Source organism: Osmerus eperlanus, chromosome 3 (genome assembly GCF_963692335.1).
Source record: "Osmerus eperlanus chromosome 3, fOsmEpe2.1, whole genome shotgun sequence".
Lineage (NCBI taxonomy): Eukaryota > Metazoa > Chordata > Actinopteri > Osmeriformes > Osmeridae > Osmerus > Osmerus eperlanus.
In genome coordinates, this window is record NC_085020.1 from 21075468 (window position 1) to 21096262 (window position 20795).

The 20795-nt window shown below is 49.1% G+C and overlaps 1 protein-coding gene across 1 annotated transcript in view; it reads right to left on the reverse strand.

Annotated features, from left to right (window-relative positions):
• LOC134017789 (protein NLRC3-like) overlaps window positions 1–6833 on the reverse strand; it is a 31947-nt gene extending 25114 nt beyond the window's left edge. The window contains 3 exon segments of the mRNA XM_062457818.1: window positions 2393–2509; window positions 5085–5201; window positions 6711–6833. The gene's annotated coding sequence lies outside the window, so the exon portion shown is untranslated.
• Between the last annotated feature and the right edge of the window lie 13962 nt (window positions 6834–20795).

Consider the following 20795-nt stretch of genomic DNA (forward strand, 5'->3'; position numbering starts at 1 on the left):
GGTTGAGTTAAGGAGTTGATAACCACCGTCATGATACTGCTAAGCGTGATCACGGTTGTTGGGTTTAGTGATGCAAGATAAGGAGAATTGATCCTGGGCGTGTTGAACTTGCTTGGTAGTACAGTTTCTTTGGCTCTCGACGAAGGCGGTCGCATTTTTCTCTCCTCCCCTTCCTGACCTTCCCTGCTTGGCTGTGTCTTGTGTCTTGTCTTGTGTCAAGATACTCTCTCATCATCACTCTCCGAAACTAGAAGCATGGAATTAATTAGCTGGTCTCTCAATGCTATTGACACCATCTTCTCGAAGAGAAGCTCGGGTTCGGGGGAACCCAACTGTCCGGACGGGACGTTCGCAGCTGGCTACACGATGGACGCGTGGGAAAATTGGCGTGTCGTGTGTCTAGCGGCGCTTTCCGTGGAGGACGTTGAAGACATCTTCATATTCGGAACCGTGATTACAGGCTTTCTGCTGTTGGAATAGGCGCTAGCTTTGTATATCGGAAAATTAAGGAAACGGCTGCAGCCATCAAAAGCCCCGTTAGGTTGCCCGACATGATTGATGCGGTGGGCAGAGTTGTTGGAGCTCAGACTGTGAACTTACAACGCAGCATTGATTACAACAGGGATAAGTTTGCGGCTCTGCAAAGGAAGATGGAGGACATGGAGACCTTCCTGAAGGGTGGACGTGAAAATTGAGTTGCGGCTACTCGTCAAAACAACTACCCCAATCTTATCCACTTTCGGCCCCGTAACCAGCACAGTCCTTGGCCAAGGCCGTCGCTGGAAAACAACTCCCCTGGAGAGCGCTGAAGCGAGACTATCTTGCTCCTCCCTCCCCCTCCCCCCCCCCCCCCCCCACCGACATCTGTGGTTTGGTCTCTGCCCGGGTCATGACCAAGGATGTCTCCTGGCCAACACAATCTGCATAGGGAGAATCGGACTGATTGTGGCCTAGGTCGAGGGCGCCAGCCCAGACCTACTCACACATGAACTTTCACCTACTACAGATATCATCACCCCCCCACCCCCATCCAACGCCTTCGCCTGCTTGTTTCCCCACTCCCCGTTGCAAGTCACGTGTTTTTGTAAATGTTGTTGTGCTTATGTGCTGAGGTTTTTGTCTGTTCCCACACTGTACTCCTCTAGGAGCATTGTCTGGGTGTTGCCTTTTTTCCTCCTCTCCTCATGTTTACCTTGTCTTGTCCTGTCTACCCCCTTGTCATGTTTGTGTATTAGAAACTGCAAGTGGCAGCTCGGATCTAAGATGGATTCGAGAGACCGCAGATAGAGTGCGGCTAGTTTGGTTTGTTAAACGTTTTAGATCAACACTTGTATTATTGTTTTTGTTGATTTTATGTAAAGCACTTTGAGCTGCAATTCTTGTATGAAAAGTGCTATATAAATAAAGTCTTACTTACTTACTTACTTACTTACTACAGGGCCCCGTACAGGCCTCTATATGTAGCCTGTCTACCTGTTGAACTTGCTTGGTAGTACAGGCCCCGTACAGGCCTCTATATGCAGCCTGCCTACCTGTTGAAGAGCAGGCTCTTCTCTCACCCTCCCTCCACCATCACTACTCAGCTTTGCTGCCAGCACTTTGTTGTTTTGTAGCTCAATAGTGTTTTTACACTTCCAGTACCCCTATATTCTGATGCCTCGCTCATTTATCCATTGTATTCATTTGTATAGCCCTTTTCAACAGCAAGCTTTTAATCAGCAGTGTCACAGAGGGCTTCACAGATGCCCACAGACCAGCACCTATAACCAACCTGACCCAAACCTACACTCCCTTCACTGCTGTGTCACTAATGGACACACCCCATCACTTAATTATTGTTAACTGCTTTTCTTAGTTTAGTTCAATACATGCATAACTTTGCAACCCCATGTGTGCAATCATTTTGTCACAGCCTAAAAGCCAGCCATGACAGGTTTAGTTGTGCAAGGCACCGTCTTCTCTTCATGAGGAAGCGTTGTGGTCTCTTGGTGACATTTCTTGCTCAAAACCAGTTCTCAGTTTGAGCTGAGTGAATCAGGAAGGGAAACTTGTCATCGTTTACAGACAGTATAGTTCCACAATGAGTGGAATATGTACCCGAGGAAGATCAAGATTCATCAGAAGTGAATAGTTGTACAGTATTTCAGTGGTCAGATTCAAGGAACATTAGGCGTAAGTGATTTGCTTAAGTATATCAGTGGCTGTTGTCATTTTCAACCATGTGAAAACACCAGCCTAAAACATCTATTTTATTCAAATTGCTGTGGTATCAAAAAAATAATTACAAGCCCATATCTACACCCACCAGAGTGGAATATTTGTTCTTTTGACTACAGAACAAATCAATCAATATGCTACTATGAATCATGACAGGGAATATTATCACATTTACCTTATTTGACTTTAATCTTATCTGATTCAGTCTTGAGGATCTCTGGGTGCTCTGTATTGAAGTGATGTTCTGAAGGCATTAACTACCAAGTCCATGCAATGCAGATGTGAACATTTCCTGTTGAGAGACAGATCTCTCTTCAGGCTGTGTGACTGATGCTGACAGGAAACCACAAGGTGAGAAACAGCATGTACAGAACTGGCTCATGTACATAGAGCCATGATTAGCTTCAACCTGCATAGGCTGCCATTATCAGCCTTACAGTGTGTCAGTCTGAATAAAATATGTAATAGTCACATTTCATGAACATGAGTAATACAAAGTTTTATATGATAGTTTTTTTTGTATGCGGAATAGCAGCCTAAATATGACATACTGTCCCCTGACTGCTGTTCAAATGAGGAAGTTGAACATGCTACGGTCTGCTGTATCACATGAAACTCTCTTCTCAGAACATGACAGCTCTCAACTCAGGCTCCTTCCAGGAACAACAACACCTTAACACATTTACAATCATGGGTTTGACAAGGATGACCAGAGACCAGGGTTGTGTCTCAGTATTATATCTGTCTCTACTTCTCCTTCATCCACACTGATCTGGAAACCAGAGAGAATAAACAACATGGGCCACTGGGAATGACCTTTCACCTGTCAACTCTGTCTGACCAGGGAGGTACTGCAGGGAATGACCTTTCACCTGTCAACTCTGTCTGACCAGGGAGGTACTGCAGGGGATGACCTTTCACCTGTCAACTCTGTCTGACCAGGGAGGTACTGCAGGGAATGACCTTTCACTTGTCAACTCTGTCTGACCAGGGAGGTACTGCAGGGAATGACCTTTCACCTGTCAACTCTGTCTGACCAGGGAGGTACTGCAGGGAATGACCTTTGACCTGTCAACTCTGTCTAACCAAGGAGGTACTGCAGAGAATGACCTTTCACCTGTCAACTCTGTCTGACCAGGGAGGTACTGCAGGGAATGACCTTTCACCTGTCAACTCTGTCTGACCAGGGAGGTACTGCAGGGAATGACCTTTCACCTGTCAACTCTGTCTGACCAGGGAGGTACTGCAGGGGGGTCGCAATTGTTTATGTTGATTAGACACATTTTTTAAATGTGTATTTTATTTATTTTTATTTCAATGTCTTAAAATACACATTAACATGAATTCGACATATTGTAGCGAACGGATAAATGGAGGCAGAAGACTTTATCTTTCAGTCAGCAATGCACACATTCAGCTCCACACAGGAGCTCTCTCAAGCAGGGCACCGGTTCACTCACAGCCCGAGACTAGCCTAGACCTCCAAGCTTCCTGTACACAAAGAGGAGGACCTGCCCCTATCACTGCTGTGCCAATCACAAGGCCACATGTTACATGCTGGCTCTGTCAGGTTCCCCGTGATTGGCCGAGAGCCTATTCAGTCCCCAGCTGACTAAGATCACTGACACAAGGACGCAGTGAGGGTTCTACCATACAGACTGAATCTGGATACTAATGATATCAGTGAGGGTTCTACCATACAGACTGAATCTGGATACTAATGATATCAGTGAGGGTTCTACCATACAGACTGAATCTGGATACTAATGATATCAGTGAGGGTTCTACCAGGAGAATTGATCCTGGGCGTGTTGAACTTGCTTGGTAGTACAGGGCCCCGTACAGGCCTCTATATGCAGCCTGCCTACCTGTTGAACTTGCTTGGTAGTACAGGCCCCGTACAGGCCTCTATATGCAGCCTGCCTACCTGTTGAAGAGCAGGCTCTTCTCTCACCCTCCCTCCACCATCACCACTCAGCTTTGCTGCCAGCACTTTGTTGTTTTGTAGCTCAATAGTGTTTTTACACTTCCAGTACCCCTATATTCTGATGCCTCGCTCATTTATCCATTGTATTCATTTGTATAGCCCTTTTCAACAGCAAGCTTTTAATCAGCAGTGTCACAGAGGGCTTCACAGATGCCCACAGACCAGCACCTATAACCAACCTGACCCAAACCTACACTCCCTTCACTGCTGTGTCACTAATGGACACACCCCATCACTTCATTATTGTTAACTGCTTTTCTTAGTTTAGTTCAATACATGCATAACTTTGCAACCCCATGTGTGCAATCATTTTGTCACAGCCTAAAAGCCAGCCATGACAGGTTTAGTTGTGCAAGGCACCGTCTTCTCTTCATGAGGAAGCGTTGTGGTCTCTTGGTGACATTTCTTGCTCAAAACCAGTTCTCAGTTTGAGCTGAGTGAATCAGGAAGGGAAACTTGTCATCGTTTACAGACAGTATAGTTCCACAATGAGTGGAATATGTACCCGAGGAAGATCAAGATTCATCAGAAGTGAATAGTTGTACAGTATTTCAGTGGTCAGATTCAAGGAACATTGCAGTTAGCCAGATCACAGAGTAACTGTATCTTGGCTAAAAGGCCCAATGGAAAACAAATAACTAGTGCAACAATAACATTAGGCGTAAGTGATTTGCTTAAGTATATCAGTGGCTGTTGTCATTTTCAACCATGTGAAAACACCAGCCTAAAACATCTATTTTATTCAAATTGCTGTGGTATCAAAAAATAATTACAAGCCCATATCAACACCCACCAGAGTGGAATATTTGTTCTTTTGACTACAGAACAAATCAATCAATATGCTACTGTGAATCATGACAGGGAATATTATCACACTTACCTTATTTGACTTTAATCTTATCTGATTCAGTCTTGAGGATCTCTGGGTGCTCTGTATTGAAGTGATGTTCTGAAGGCATTAACTACCAAGTCCATGCAATGCAGATGTGAACATTTCCTGTTGAGAGACAGATCTCTCTTCAGGCTGTGTGACTGATGCTGACAGGAAACCACAAGGTGAGAAACAGCATGTACAGAACTGGCTCATGTACATAGAGCCATGATTAGCTTCAACCTGCATAGGCTGCCATTATCAGCCTTACAGTGTGTCAGTCTGAATAAAATATGTAATAGTCACATTTCATGAACATGAGTAATACAATGTTTTATATGATCGTCTTTTTTTTGGCAGAATAGCAGCCTGAATATGACATACTGTCCCCTGACTGCTGTTCAAATGAGGAAGTTGAACATGCTACGGTCTGCTGTATCACATGAAACTCTCTCCTCAGAACATGACAGCTCTCAACTCAGGCTCCTTCCAGGAACAACAACACCTTAACACATTTACAATCATGGGTTTGACAAGGATGACCAGAGACCAGGGTTGTGTCTCAGTATTATATCTGTCTCTACTTCTCCTTCATCCACACTGATCTGGAAACCAGAGAGAATAAACAACATGGGCCACTGGGAATGACCTTTCACCTGTCAACTCTGTCTGACCAGGGAGGTACTGCAGGGAATGACCTTTCACCTGTCAACTCTGTCTGACCAGGGAGGTACTGCAGGGAATGACCTTTCACCTGTCAACTCTGTCTGACCAGGGAGGTACTGCAGGGAATGACCTTTCACCTGTCAACTCTGTCTGACCAGGGAGGTACTGCAGGGGGGTCGCAATTGTTTATGTTGATTAGACACATTTTTTAAATGTGTATTTTATTTATTTTTATTTCAATGTAATCTAAGATCACTGACACAAGGACGCATGCCCCGTCTTTTGGTATCTGCCCTGGAGATGAAATACTTTTGTTTAGCATTTTGTTCATTTACGACAATTCATGCACTGTCAGTTATAATATATTTCCTTTCAATGCCAATACTAAAGTGGCATACAACATGTCACTCCAAAGGTATTTAGTCAATTATTGGTCTGTTGTCAGACCAACAATTGACCAACAACTTCAGAACATGCTATATCTACAAATAGGTTTGAACATTGACCAAGATGGGAGGTAACCTAAAGACTCCTGTAGAATAGACATGGTTCACTTTGTCTGAATAACGATCGGCTACCACAACTTTCATTAGATAAATATCAAAAACACATTGTAGTTTTTTGGCAAACTGAATGTAAATATTTCACACACACCCTAGTCTGGAGTCTGGTAAAGTCAGTCTTTTGGTCTGTTGACCCACCAGAACGTGAGTCTCTGAATTATCTTGACTGAAGGTCTGAAGGTCCACAGCAGTGCTGTTCAGGTGACTGCCCATCATAGTGAATCGGCACATTAAACAACAAGCACCCAACAGTGCTGTTCAGGTGACTGCCCATCATAGTGAATCGGCACATTAAACAACAAGCACCCAACAGTCCTGTTCACCAAGTCAATTGATTGAGGTGCATGGAGTTCTGTAAATCATTTCATAAAATCTCTGCCAATAAAATAACGTCCATTACACTTACTGTATTGCGTCTTCTCTTTATGAGTGCAGGTTGGGAGTGGACATTTCCTGTTGAGAAGCGCTTCTCTTATTGAGCTGTGATACTGAAACTGACGCGCAGAATAAGAGGAAGAGGGAAACCAACTGGAACAGAGCAGTAACATGAAGAGGAAGAGGGAAACCAACAGAAAGAACACAAGTTGAGACCAGGGTTAAACACAGAGGGATTCATCCAGTTAGAAAGGTTGACACAATGGTGCTGTCTGGAAATAGTTTGTCTTTGGTCTACTCTCTCATTGACATTGCTTTTGGACTAGTGACTTTGCAACCATACTGCCCATTGTATTTATTTTACACTTATACTTTGTCCATTTGAGAGGACATCTTAGGCTTTCCAATGATGTCACAAATGGACACACTTTAAGAATAGCAGTCAGGTAAATAAGTTATAATAGATGCATAACTATAACTATAAGATAAAACATTTGTGAAATTATTATGTTCATGAACCAAACCCAAACACGCATGTCATGTACAATGTAAACCTCTAAAGAGCTTTCTCCTGGGTGTCAGGAGGATATAGATCTTTGCTGAATAACTGAAGCCTGTGTGCCCTGACTTCTGCACAGAACATGCTGCTCAGACACCAGATGTATCATGTCAGGGTGAAGTGTGTTTACTGGATGTGTTTGTGTATGAGGGAGATCTAACACTGTGTTCCTGTAGTGTTGCTGAGGCACTACATTACAGTAATACCAGAGGCTGGCAGAATCCACAGCAACTCATGACCTGATTATACATAATTAGGGAACACAATGAATCGATCCCCTTCAGATTCACAACAGATACGCAGAAGTGACACAATGTTATGAGCAGGTGAGGTGTGCTTAACTCATAGTGAACAAAACATAAACCATCTCTGAGCAGTGGCGGCCGGGACTTTGCAGAGGCCCCCCGCAAAGTCGGAGCTCGAGGCCCCTCCCCTAAATCCACTCAAAATGTATCTCCATACTATCTTATACATTGCTGTCTACCTTTAAATATAGCCTATATTCACCAATGTGAGAGAAAGAAAAAAGTTTAAAAATAATAAAATCATAATAGCAGCCTATTTGTGTGGCCTCCTGCAAAAACCCGTCGGATGTCGCGGCCGCTCATTGCCGCTCATAAAATATCTGTTTTCTATAGTTAACACCGTAAACTTCATTGTAATGTACAAAAAGTATAGCTTCTGAAAAACTGTTAATTTCAACGTTTTTTGGACATGTCAGCTATAGCAAGATTTCCAAGCCATTTCAAATCAAATGCTCAGTTTGCTTGCTCTTTTGAGTGCTGCAGCAGCCCCAAACAACTGATCAATGAAGTCAGGCTGGTAAACTTAAAAATAACTTGCTGAGAAGTTATTAATGTAGCCTATACTTAAACTGACATTTACATTCACAACGTGATTACGAACAAAAGGATTTCCTTTCCATATTCGCCACAGAATTAGAATGAAACGGAGTGGAATGCAATTTTCTCGCTTATTATCACTTTATTGACACAGGTCAACTTTAAAATTATGTAACTTCAGTTGTGATAAAGATATCTGAGTTATTTAAACAGATTTGTATTCATGATAGTTTGTAGTTTCCAAATATGTATAATACCCAGAAAGACCCAAATGTTCACGATGTGAAGGGTTTCCGCAGGCCGCCACACATTTGTCATTGTTCAAAACCAAAGACAGCGCTAGCCTTCTGATAGTTCAGCACCAAGGATAGCATCGCCGAAATAACACACAATCAATGGAGGAAAGGAAAACATTTATTCTTGCCAATAAGTAGGCTAAGCAAGTATATTTTTTGTTGGTTGCTGGTGAAGACGTGCTGCTGCTAGCTACCTGCGGCTGCGGTAGTGTTTCGTCTGGAGATGTTGATAATATTCTTCTCTGGCTGGTCTAAATAAGTGTGTAATCTTCGGGTGTTTTGCTCGAGCTTGTTCAGACAACAGTTTATTTCTGCGCTTTTGAGCACCGCATGCATATTTTCTTTTACTCATGTCTCTACCGTCATCTAGCAGAACGTAGCCTAATGATTAGTATTTTTGAAACGTGAGCGTTCAATAGGCGTAATGGCCCAAAAGGCACGTAAGATACGCAAAAGCCATTGTTGCCAGATTCAGGGATTTTGAGACTATTTAGCCTATTTAGATCTGTTACGTTGCCTACATTACGGAATTCCTTTACCTGGCAGTTGAAACGTGGGGCTCTCAATGAGCGCCCTCAAAGAGTTTTCCTTGTTTTTTATATATATATATTTTTTTATATAGGCCCAGTCTGTTTTTTGATATGCAGGGCGGGGCCCTTAGGAAGTGGGGGCCCCCCCCCTTGCGGGGGCTGCGGGGGCTTCCCAGCCGCCACTGTCTCTGAGAATGTTGTGACTTCCTGTTTTAGTCTTAACACTTCCTGCAGTTCTCACCTACATTACATTTACATGTATTCATTTGGCAGACACTTTTATCCAAAGCGACTTACAAGAAAGAGCTTTACAGAAAGTGCCTAGGTCAATGATCATGAATGTGCTGACAGGGACAGCATTTCAGGAAGGGAAACTTGATGAGGCCTTTAATGATGCTGACTGGGCTTGGAGCAGAGACCAGGGTGATGTCTCAATACATCACCACTAAGGCTACTCACAACATGTTCACAGTAAACAAGGCCTTTATTGTCAGGAACACATTGTGGGCAGGCTTTGGTGTGTTTCACCTGACCAACTGATAAAATACAGGCTAATGTTAGATGTCTGTATATGAGTGGCTATAACCAGGGGTCAATCCTGACAAATGTTAGATGCATGTAACCTATTTACAGACATGGTAGCAGTGTCTGAAGAGGAGTAGGGGCAGGGTGGGTCTGGAGAGGGATCAAGCAGGCAGGAGAGTGGGGGTCCAGGGCAGGTCTGGAGAGGGATCAAGCAGGCAGGAGAGTGGGGGTCCAGGGCAGGTCTGGAGAGGGATCAAGCAGGCAGGAGAGTGGGGGTCCAGGGCGGGTCTGGAGAGGGATCAAGCAGGCAGGAGAGTGGGGGTCCAGGGCGGGTCTGGAAAGGGATCAAGCAGGCAGGAGAGTGGGGGTCCAGGGCAGGTCTGGAGAGGGATCAAGCAGGCAGGAGAGAGGGGGTCCAGGGCAGGTCTGGAGAGGGATCAAGCAGGCAGGAGAGAGGGGGTCCAGGGCAGGTCTGGAGAGGCATCAAGCAGGCAGGAGAGTGGGGGTCCAGGGCAGGTCTGGAGAGGGATCAAGCAGGCAGGAGAGTGGGGGTCCAGGGCAGGTCTGGAGAGGGATCAAGCAGGCAGGAGAGTGGGGGTCCAGGGCAGGTCTGGAGAGGGATCAAGCAGGCAGGAGAGTGGGGGTCCAGGGCAGGTCTGGAGAGGGATCAAGCAGGCAGGAGAGTGGGGGTCCAGGGCAGGTCTGGAGAGGGATCAAGCAGGCAGGAGAGTGGGGGTCCAGGGCAGGTCTGGAGAGGCATCAAGCAGGCAGGAGAGAGGGGGTCCAGGGTGGGTTTGGACTGGGTGTTTATAGAGGTCTTGGTATAGAACAGGTAGCAACTGGTTCAAACAGTGTTGCATAACTAGACCCTGTCTTGTCTGTGCTTCCACAGAGCCTCCAGCATGGACAGGTCCCACCGTGGCCCTGACGCTCTCTGAGGGGGTCTGAGCCTGTACGTACCAGACAGGAAACCTCTCTGAGGGGGTCTGAGCCTGTACGTACCACACAGGAAACGTTTAACCAACAGGAGGCTGAACAGAGTCGTCCTGGCAACACCTTCATGACAAGCTGAGACGGCTGTTGCATATACCCTGACACTACCCGCAGTCTGCTGTCAAACAGTGATTGTAAAAAGCATTAAGAACGTTTTGATCCGGTACCAGACTGGGTCAACGTTTTGTCCTCCACACCACTGAGAGAAAGTTTGCCAGCGTGTCACATGACCCCTCACAGTGGATCACATGACCCCTCACAGTGGATCACATGACCCCTCACAGTGGATCACATGACCCCTCACAGTGGATCACATGCGTGGGCTCTGTACAGTCTGGATGACAGCCTCAGACAGACCTCTGTGTTCTAACAGGTCCCTCTCAGTAGCCAAGCCATGAGAGGACCTCCGATCCCAGGTGGGCTCTTCACCGTGCCTCCGGCTTGGGAGAGCATCCTTCCACTGAGGGAGAGGCCTCGTCCATCCACCCCCAACGGTGGTTCGTCCCCGTGACATCAGGGGGGTGTTCCATCAACGTTGATTACGGAAAAGCGAGACTTATTTCGCCAAGTCTCACTTACTTTAGCGAGAGTTCCGTTCCATTAAGGTGGCTTATTTTAGTTCTAGCTACGTAACCAAGGTAACTTATACTTCGGAACTAGCCTGATCCGTGTCAGGCTAAAAGTCAAGCTAAACTAAAATGTGTTGCAAATAATTTCAAATAGGCGGAAACAGAATCTCAAAAGACAGTTCCGTCGAGTAAATTCCTGCGCGCAAACCACTTTAGTCCGTGTTCGGAAACGTAAATTCAGACTTTTTGAAGTGCAGACATGAATGATTTACGTGTTTGCGATCATCTCCAAAAAATATATTAATTTAAATAAACAAGTTAAGAAATAATGTCACTTTAACTGTTTTCAAAAGCCATTGGTTATTGACATAAGGCCTTAGAAACTAAGCAGAGCATCTAGACAAGTTACAATCAATGATGGCGTATCCGTTCTTTGACAACTCTGTGGTGGATGAAGGTGCTCAGAATATACAAAGAGCATTTATCCCACCAGCCCCAAGGGTCTTCAGAGACAGAAGTAATGCTTCCCTGACCAGTATCTGTGGAAGAAGTATAGGTTCAGCAGGCCCAGCATAGTTTATCTAGATAGATTTAATTGTCATTCTTAAAAAAATTAATACATAAATATATATATATGATGTAGCACAGTCCACAGACAAAGCACGGTACCATCACACCTTCTCCTACCCCCGACAAGGAAAGGGTCTTCCCCCTTCGTCCTTCTCCCAGAGGAGAAGCTTCAAAGCTTCTGACCCAGCATGGGGTCAGATACAGAGGCCACACGGCCCACAGTATCAGACAAAGGATTTACAAGGAAGAACTTTCTTATGTGGATTTACAAACATATTCTCAAGGACTACATGGCTCATGGACACTATTTCAATGACAGTAGTTGATGTGTTATAATGTGTGTTTTTCCCATTTACTTAGAACGTTGTTTAAGTGAGGTTTGATTATAACTTCCCTTCAAGTATAGTTAAGTCAGCCAATCTTGATATCAAAATGATTGTACCATACTAACAAAACCATTTACGAATGTTGTATTGTTATATTCTGAAGTTTGAGCATTCCATGGACAGTTGAAATAACGGAACTCAAAAGGTACAACTACTTCACACCTAGGCAGATCTCAGGACGACGCCCAGGTGGTGGGAAACTGACCAATGAAAGAGGTCACCTTCACGGGGACCCCCCCTTTTCCTTTGGAGTATAAAACCCCCAAACGTACAATCACCCCCGCTTGTTCGTAGGATTAAACTGAAGTGCTCGCGACATTTCTAAACTATTCCTCTCAACCTGCAAATTCACTGAGCGCCCGGAACTTTGGCCAAAGATTCCGTTGTTCTATTTTCGTTGGACGATAACGAAACCATTGACTCTACCCTTCTTCAAACCGACAAAAGTAACTACGATTTGCAATATTTCTTACCTGTGACATATTGGCATGTTGTGATTGAATTGTTGATGTTGATTGTATTTTACAAATGAGTTAGCTTAACCCTTGCTAAGTCAGTTGCCCTTGCTCGTCCATTGTTACCACAAAGGCCTACCTGTCCCTCTCTACCCCTCTCTCACTCTCTCTCCCTCCCCCCTTTACACGCGCTCTACACAGCCATTGTGTTGCTCGCCCTCATTTGCATCCAGCCACTGTACTACTCTGACTAACCCATAACTTATCTGGTATTTGTTCATTATAATTACATTCTCCTAAATAAATCATTGTGTATAATATTCGCGTATCACTCACGTTATCTGATCTGCTCTACTTTCATAGAATTCACGACTTAAGATTAGACTGATTATTACATATTAAACATAGGATTCCCTAATGTCCTAAACCAATATTAGGGTGGTGCCCCAGACTTTATGATAAATTAAGTATTTCTATCTTTAAATGAGCAAACCCCGCTACACCCTGTACTGGATGTTGATTTGGATAAATATCAGTAAGAACCGTGTGAGAAAGTACGGTTTAGGATGTTTAGACATTAACATAAACCCCCTGAAACCAACCCTGCACAAAGAGACACATTTACATATAACACACTATTAACCCCTACCAGAACTCTCATGCAACACTGGAGTGAGAGACACAGAGACAGAGAGAGGCAGGTGTGTGTGTGTGTGGTGTGTTCATTATGCAGAGAGATGGAGAGAGTAATGGACAGAGAGACAGAGGGAGAGAGAGAGGCAGGTGTGTGTGTGTGGTGTGTGTTCATTATGCAGAGAGATGGAGAGAGTAATGGACAGAGAGACAGAGGGAGAGAGAGAGGCAGGTGTGTGTAGTGTGTGTATTATGCAGAGAGATGGAGAGACAGAGGGAAACATCAGACAAGTATAACTCTGCTATATCGACATTGGATTATATTCTATTATTTAACACATTATCACTTTCAACAACCTTAACTCAAGAGACAGTGACAATGAACAGTGTAATCTTATCCAAAGCACGTTTACTGCCTTCTTTGAAACTGCTCTCTCTGTCATCACATGTTCTGTAAGAACACCCAGTCCAGTAGACATCTGTACTGTAGACAATGATTAACAGGAATCACCAAGGATCTGTACTGTACATTTGTACTCAAAATCACCTTCAGTACCATGAAACACTAACTACTGACAAACTAATATTACCATTAAACCATTAAAATCCTTCACTCTCTACTAGATACAGTTATTCATGTGAGTGTCCAACCACATGTTCCAACGGTTCAGCTGTGTCTCTTGACCACCCTGGTCCTCCATTCAGGAGGATTGTAGGTCTGAGCGTTCAACTAGAATCATCCTCACTTCCTACCTGACCTGAACATGATCCCTGGAGGGACTTACCTCTGCTTTCTCCTGGTCTGAATTCACAAACACAACGTCAAGTCAAGCAGGCATTGTCCTTTGTGCTGAAGAAGAAATCTGTTGATGCTGTTTGTGCTGCTTCCAGGAGTGTCTCTGGAACATTATAGTTACAGATTCAGTACAAGAATACAGGTCAAAGTCTGGTCATATAGACGCTATCATTCATTGTAGTAGCACGTACACTGAACAATACAATACAACAGGTCAGAGTCCAGTGATATAGACCCCATCATGAGAGCTGTTAACCCTTCAGGTAGGAGGGCCCTGGGTGTACTGTCACATCAGACACAAGATTATTCTTTGACAGGACGTTGTAGGCCCATGTTGTATCGTGTGTTGGACTTGGATGAATATAACAACTGCAATCAATTATGTGGGGAATGAGAACGATTACATCCAGTCAAGTGTGAAACGATGAGGTGTTCTAGAATACCAGTAGAAGAGAGCTGGAGGGAGATACAGGTGGAGGTAGTCAGGTGGAGGAGAGCTGGAGACCTATAGACAGGTCATTCTCTCTCTTTTCTCTCTCTCTCTCTGTTCCTTTCAGACAGAACAGTGCAGGGGCCACACAATTCTCTCTCACAAACAGACACATGTGTGTGTGTAGTGTGTATTATGCAGAGAAGATGAAGAGAGAGACAGAGGGAGAGCTGGTGTGTTTGAGACGGATGAGTAGATGAAATAAGAGTCAGAAAGTCAGGAAGGGAGGGACTGTCAGAGCTGCTGGTTGAGGTGTTCATACTGAGGACACATCACCAAGTCTGACTCTGGAGTCAACTCAAGTCTAACTCAAGAGACAATGAATAGTGTAATCTTATCTAAAGCATCTTTACTGCCTTCTCTGAAACTGCGCTCTCTGTCATCACATGTTCTGTAATAACACCCAGTCCAGTAGACATCTGTACTGTAGCCAATGATTAACAGGAATCACCAAGGATCTGTACTGTACATTTGTACTCAAAATCACCATCAGCACCATGAAAAACTAACTACTGACAAACAAATATTACCATTAAACCCATTAAAATCCTTCACTCTCTACTAGATACAGTTATTCATGTGAGTGTCCAACCACATGTTCCAACGGTTCAGCTGTGTCTCTTGACCACCCTGGTCCTCCATTCAGGAGGATTGTAGGTCTGAGCGTTCAACTAGAATCATCCTCACTTCCTACCTGACCTGAACATGATCCCTGGAGGGACTTACCTCTGCTTTCTCCTGGTCTGAATTCACAAACACAACGTCAAGTCAAGCAGGCATTGTCCTTCGTGCTGAAGAAGAAATCTGTTGATGCTGTTTGTGCTGCTTCCAGGAGTGTCTCTGGAACATTATAGTTACAGGTTCCGGACAATACAACAGGTCAAAGTCTGGTCATATAGTCGCTATCATTCATTATAGTAGCACGTACACTGAACAGTACAATAAAACAGGTCAGAGTCCAGTGATATAGATCCCATCATAAGAGCTGTTAACCCTTCAGGTAGGAGGGCCCTGGGTGTACTGTCACATCAGCACATCAGACACAAGTGAAGTTACAGACCTACGACTAACTGGAGAAAGACAATATCCCTGAGAAAATATATTTTATAGATGCACAGTTGTTGGTCTGGATATCTACAGGACTTCAGGTCCCAGAATCCACCTCTCCACTGGCCTTGTTACCTGAGATCACAGTGACTTCACAATGCCCTGGTGGCAACACATTCTAGAATGTTGAATCATTAACAGCATGAACATCATAAAGAAGATTATTAAAAAGCAGATTATAAAAAGCACAAGAACGTTTTGATCCGGTACCAGACTGGGTCAACATTTTGTCCTTCACACCACTGAGAGAAAGTTTACCAGCGTGTCACATGACCCCTCACAGTGGATCACGTGCGTGTGCTCTGTACAGTCTGGATGACAGCCTCAGACAGACCTCTGTGTTCTAACAGGTCCCTCTCAGTAGCCAAGCCATGAGAGGACCTCCGATCCCAGGTGGGCTCTTCACCGTGCCTCCGGCTTGGGAGAGCATCCTTCCACTGAGGGAGAGGCCTCGTCCATCCACCCCCAACGGTGGTTCGTCCCCGTGACATCAGGTCTGCTCCTTTGTTGAGCAGGTCTGGGATATGCAGGGCTCTCAGGGAGACGAGACAGGTACTCATGCAGGCACCTAAATATCTCCTTTGAGCCTTCTCATACTACAAATGGACAGATACAAACAGATGGGTTTTACTTACAGCAAAACAATGATTGTCCCCAAACGACCTCCTAGTTAAGTTACTAAACCATGTCCCTGGTTCATGTGTGTGTGTGACCCTGCCCATCTCCCCCTGGCCTCCTCCAGGTAGATTGAGCCCAGGTGCAGGTAGATGGGATGTGTGTCTGAGGCGTCCACCACTAAGTCCAGGGTCCTTTCATATCAGAGAGTAGGGAGGGAGGGTAGGGAGGGAGGGTGGGGGGAGAGAGTAGGGAGGGAGAGTAGGGAGGGTGGGGAGGGAGGGTGGGGGGAGAGAGTAGGGAGGGAGAGTAGGGAGGGAGGGTGGGGGGAGAGAGTAGGGAGGGAGAGTAGGGAGGGAGGGTGGGGGGAGAGAGTAGGGAGGGAGGGTGGGGAGGGAGGGTGGGGGGAGAGAGTAGGGAGGGAGAGTAGGGAGGGAGGGTGGGGGGAGAGAGTAGGGAAGGAGAGTAGGGAGGGAGGGTGGTGGGAGAGAGTAGGGAAGGAGAGTAGGGAGGGAGGGTGGTGGGAGAGAGTAGGGACAGAGGGTGGGGGGGAGAGAGTAGGGAAGGAGGGTGGGGGGAGAGAGTAGGGAGGGAGGGTGGGGGGGAGAGAGTAGGGAGGGAGAGTAGGGAGGGAGGGTGGTGGAGAGAGTAGGGAGGGAGGGTGGGGGGAGAGAGTAGGGAAGGAGGGTAGGGAGGGAGGGTAGGGAGGGAGGGTTGGGGGAGAGAGTAGGGAGGGAGAGTAGGGAGGGAGGGTGGGGGGAGAGAGTAGGGAAGGAGAGTAGGGAGGGAGGGTGGTGGGAGAGAGTAGGGAGGGAGGGTGGGGGAGAGAGTAGGGAAGGAGGGTGGGGGGAGAGAGTAGGGAGGGAGAGTAGGGAGGGAGGGTGGGGGAGAGAGTAGGGAGGGAGGGTGGGGGGAGAGAGTATGGAGGGAGAGTAGGGAAGGAGAGTAGGGAGGGAGGGTGGTGGGAGAGAGTAGGGAGGGAGGGTGGGGGGAGAGAGTAGGGAGGGAGGGTGGGGGGAGGAGAGTAGGGAGGGAGAGTAGGGAGGGAGGGTGGGGGGAGAGAGTAGGGAGGGAGAGTAGGGAGGGAGGGTGGGGGGAGAGAGTAGGGAAGGAGAGTAGGGAGGGAGGGTGGTGGGAGAGAGTAGGGAAGGAGGGTGGGGGGAGAGAGTAGGGAGGGAGAGTAGGGAAGGAGAGTAGGGAGGGAGGGTGGTGGGAGAGAGTAGGGAGGGAGGGTGGGGGGAGAGAGTAGGGAGGGAGGGTGGGGGGAGAGTGTAGGGAGGGAGGGTGGGGGGAGAGAGTAGGGAGGGAGAGTAGGGAGGGAGGGTGGTGGGAGAGAGTAGGGAGGGAGGGTGGGGGGAGAGAGTAGGGAAGGAGGGTAGGAAGGGAGGGTGGGGGAGAGAGTAGGGAGGGAGAGTAGGGAGGGAGGGTGGGGGGAGAGAGTAGGGAAGGAGAGTAGGGAGGGAGGGTGGTGGGAGAGAGTAGGGAGGGAGGGTGGGGGGAGAGAGTAGGGAAGGAGGGTGGGGGGAGAGAGTAGGGAGGGAGAGTAGGGAGGGAGGGTGGGGGAGAGAGTAGGGAAGGAGGGTGGGGGGAGAGAGTAGGGAGGGAGAGTAGGGAGGGAGGGTGGGGGAGAGAGTAGGAGGGAGGGTGGGGGGAGAGAGTAGGGAGGGAGAGTAGGGAAGGAGAGTAGGGAGGGAGGGTGGTGGGAGAGAGTAGGGAGGGAGAGTAGGGAGGGAGGGTGGGGGGAGAGAGTAGGGAAGGAGGGTAGGGAGGGAGGGTAGGGAGGGAGGGTGGGGGAGAGAGTAGGGAGGGAGAGTAGGGAGGGAGGGTGGGGGGAGAGAGTAGGGAAGGAGAGTAGGGAGGGAGGGTGGGGGAGAGAGTAGGGAGGGAGGGTGGGGGGAGAGAGTAGGGAAGGAGGGTGGGGGGAGAGAGTAGGGAGGGAGAGTAGGGAGGGAGGGTGGGGGAGAGAGTAGGGAGGGAGGGTGGGGGAGAGAGTAGGGAGGGAGAGTAGGGAGGGAGGGTGGGGGGAGAGAGTAGGGAGGGAGGGTGGGGAGGGAGGGTGGGGGGAGAGAGTAGGGAGGGAGAGTAGGGAGGGAGAGTAGGGAGGGAGGGTGGGGGGAGAGAGTAGGGAGGGAGGGTGGGGGGGAGAGTAGCGAGGGAGGGTGGGGGGAGAGAGTAGGGAGGAGGGTGGGGAGGGAGGGTGGGGGGAGAGAGTAGGGAGGAGGTAGGGAGGGAGGGTGGTGGGAGAGAGTAGGGAGGGAGAGTAGGGGGGAGGGTGGGTGGGAGGTGGAGTAGGGGGGAGGGTGGGGGGAGAGGGAGGGGAGTGGGGGAGAGTAGGGAGGGAGGTGGGGGGGAGAGTAGGAGGGAGGGAGGGGGAGGGGAGGAGGGGGAGGAGAGTAGGGAGGGAGGGTGGGAGGGAGGTTGGGAGGGAGGTGGGGGGAGAGAGTAGGGAGGGGAGGTAGGGAGGGAGGGTGGGGGGGGGGGGGAGAGTAGGAGGGAGGGAGGGGAGGGTGGGGGAGGTGGGTGGGGAGAGTAGGGAGGGAGGGTGGGGGGAGAGAGTAAGGGGGAGAGTAGGGAGGGAGGGTGGGGGGAGAGTAGGGAGGGAGGGTGGAGAGAGTAGGGAGGAGGGTAGGGAGGGTGGGGGGAGGGTGGGGGGAGAGAGTAGGGAGGAGAGTAGGGAGGGAGGGTGGGAGGGTGGGGAGAGTAGGGGAGGGTGGAGAGGTGAGGGAGGGTGGGTGGGGGGGAGAGAGTAGGGAGGGAGGGTGGGGGGGAGAGTAGGAGGAGGAGTGGGGGGAGAGTGGGAGGGGGGGTGGGGGGAGGAGTAGGGGAGGGAGGGGGGAGGTAGGGAGGGAGTAGGTGGGAGGGTGGGGGAGAGAGTAGGGAGGGAGAGTGGAGGGAGGGTGGGGGGGGAGTGGGAGGAGTAGGGAGGGAGGGTGGGGGGAGGGTAGGGAGGGAGGGTGGGGGGGAGAGTAGGGGAGGGAGGGAGGGTGGGGGGGAGAGGGGGGGGAGTGGGAGGGTGGGGGGAGGGGAGGGAGGGTGGGGGGGAGAGTAGGGAGGGAGGGTAGGGAGGGAGGGTGGGAGAGTAGGGAGGGAGGGTGGGGTGGGAGGGAGGGTGGGGGGAGAGAGTAGCGAGGGAGGGTGGGGGGAGAGAGTAGGGAGGGAGAGTAGGGAGGGAGGGTGGGGGAGAGAGAGTAGCGAGGGGAGGGTAGGGAGGGAGGGTGGGGGGAGACAGTAGGGAGGGAGAGTAGGGAGGGAGGGTGGGGGGAGAGAGTAGGAGGAGGGTGGGGGGAGAGAGTAGGGAGGGAGGGTAGGGGGGGAGAGAGTAGGGAGGGAGGGTGGGGGGGGGGGTGGGGGGAGAGAGTAGGGAGGGAGAGTAGGGAGGGAGGGTGGGGGGAGAGTAGGGAGGGAGGGTGGGGGGAGAGAGAGGGAGGGAGGGTGGGGGGAGAGAGTAGGGAGGGAGGGTGGGGGAGAGAGTAGGGAGGGAGAGTAGGGAGGGAGGGTGGGGGGAGAGAGTAGGGAGGGAGGGTGGGGGAGAGAGTAGGGAGGGAGGGTGGGGGAGAGAGTAGGGAGGGAGAGTAGGGAGGGAGGGTGGGGTGAGGAGTAGGGAGGGAGGGGGGGGGAGAGAGTAGCGAGGGAGGTGGGGGGAGAGAGTAGGGAGGGAGAGTAGGGAGGGAGGGTGGGGGAGGGAGTAGGGAGGGAGGATGGGGGAGAGAGTAGCGAGGGAGGGTAGGGGGAGAGAGTAGGGAGGGAGGGGGAGAGAGTAGGGAGGGAGGGTGGGGGGAGAGAGTAGGGAGGGAGGGTAGGGAGGGAGGGTGGGGGAGAAGTAGGGAGGGAGGTAGGGAGGGTGGGGGGAGAGAGTAGGGAGGGAGAGTAGGGGAGGGAGGGTGGGGGAGAGAGTAGGGAGGGAGGGTGGGGGGAGAGAGTAGGGAGGGGGTAGGGGGAGAGAGTAGGGAGGGAGGGTGGGGGGAGAGAGTAGGGAGGGAGGGTGGGGGAGAGAGTAGGGAGGGAGGGGGGAGAGTAGGGAGGGAGGGTGGAGGAAGGGAGAGAGTAGCGAGGGAGAATAGGTGGAGAGAGTAGCGAGGGAGGGTAGGGAGGGAGGGTGGGGGGAGAGAGTAGGGAGGGAGAGTGGGGGGAGAGAGTAGGGAGGGAGGGGTGGGGGGAGAGAGTAGGGAGGGAGTATGGGGGAGAGGGTAGGGAGGGAGGGTGAGGGGAGAGAGTAGGGAGGGAGGGTGGGGGGAGAGAGTAGGGAGGGAGGGTGGGGGGAGAGAGTAGGGAGGGAGGGTGGGGGGAGAGAGTAGGGAGGGAGGGTGAGGGGAGAGTACATTACATTTATTCATTTAGCATAGACGCTTTTCTACAAAAGAGCGCAGGTCACTGATCATAACACTGAGACGCCCAAACATTGCAGAAAGCCAAACAAGAAGCACACATTGTGAAAAACCTAAATAAGTGCCAGAAGGAAGAACCATAAGAGCTTGTAGTTGAGTAAGTTACAATTAAACAACATGAACCTCAAAAAAGTGCAAGAGTGTACCTGTAGAAAAAACAAGCAACAGTAAAAATATATTTCACAGCGAGTACGATAATTTTAAATCAGTTACAGTTAACCAACAAGAGCAACAAGTCTCTAAGTAAAGTAAGAGTCATTGTGATCCTGGAGGAAACTAACATCAGGTCCAGCAAATCATCCCTAAGTACCGTTGTACTCCCGGAACAAGTGCGTCTTGAGGGTGTTCTTGAAGGTGGAGAGACA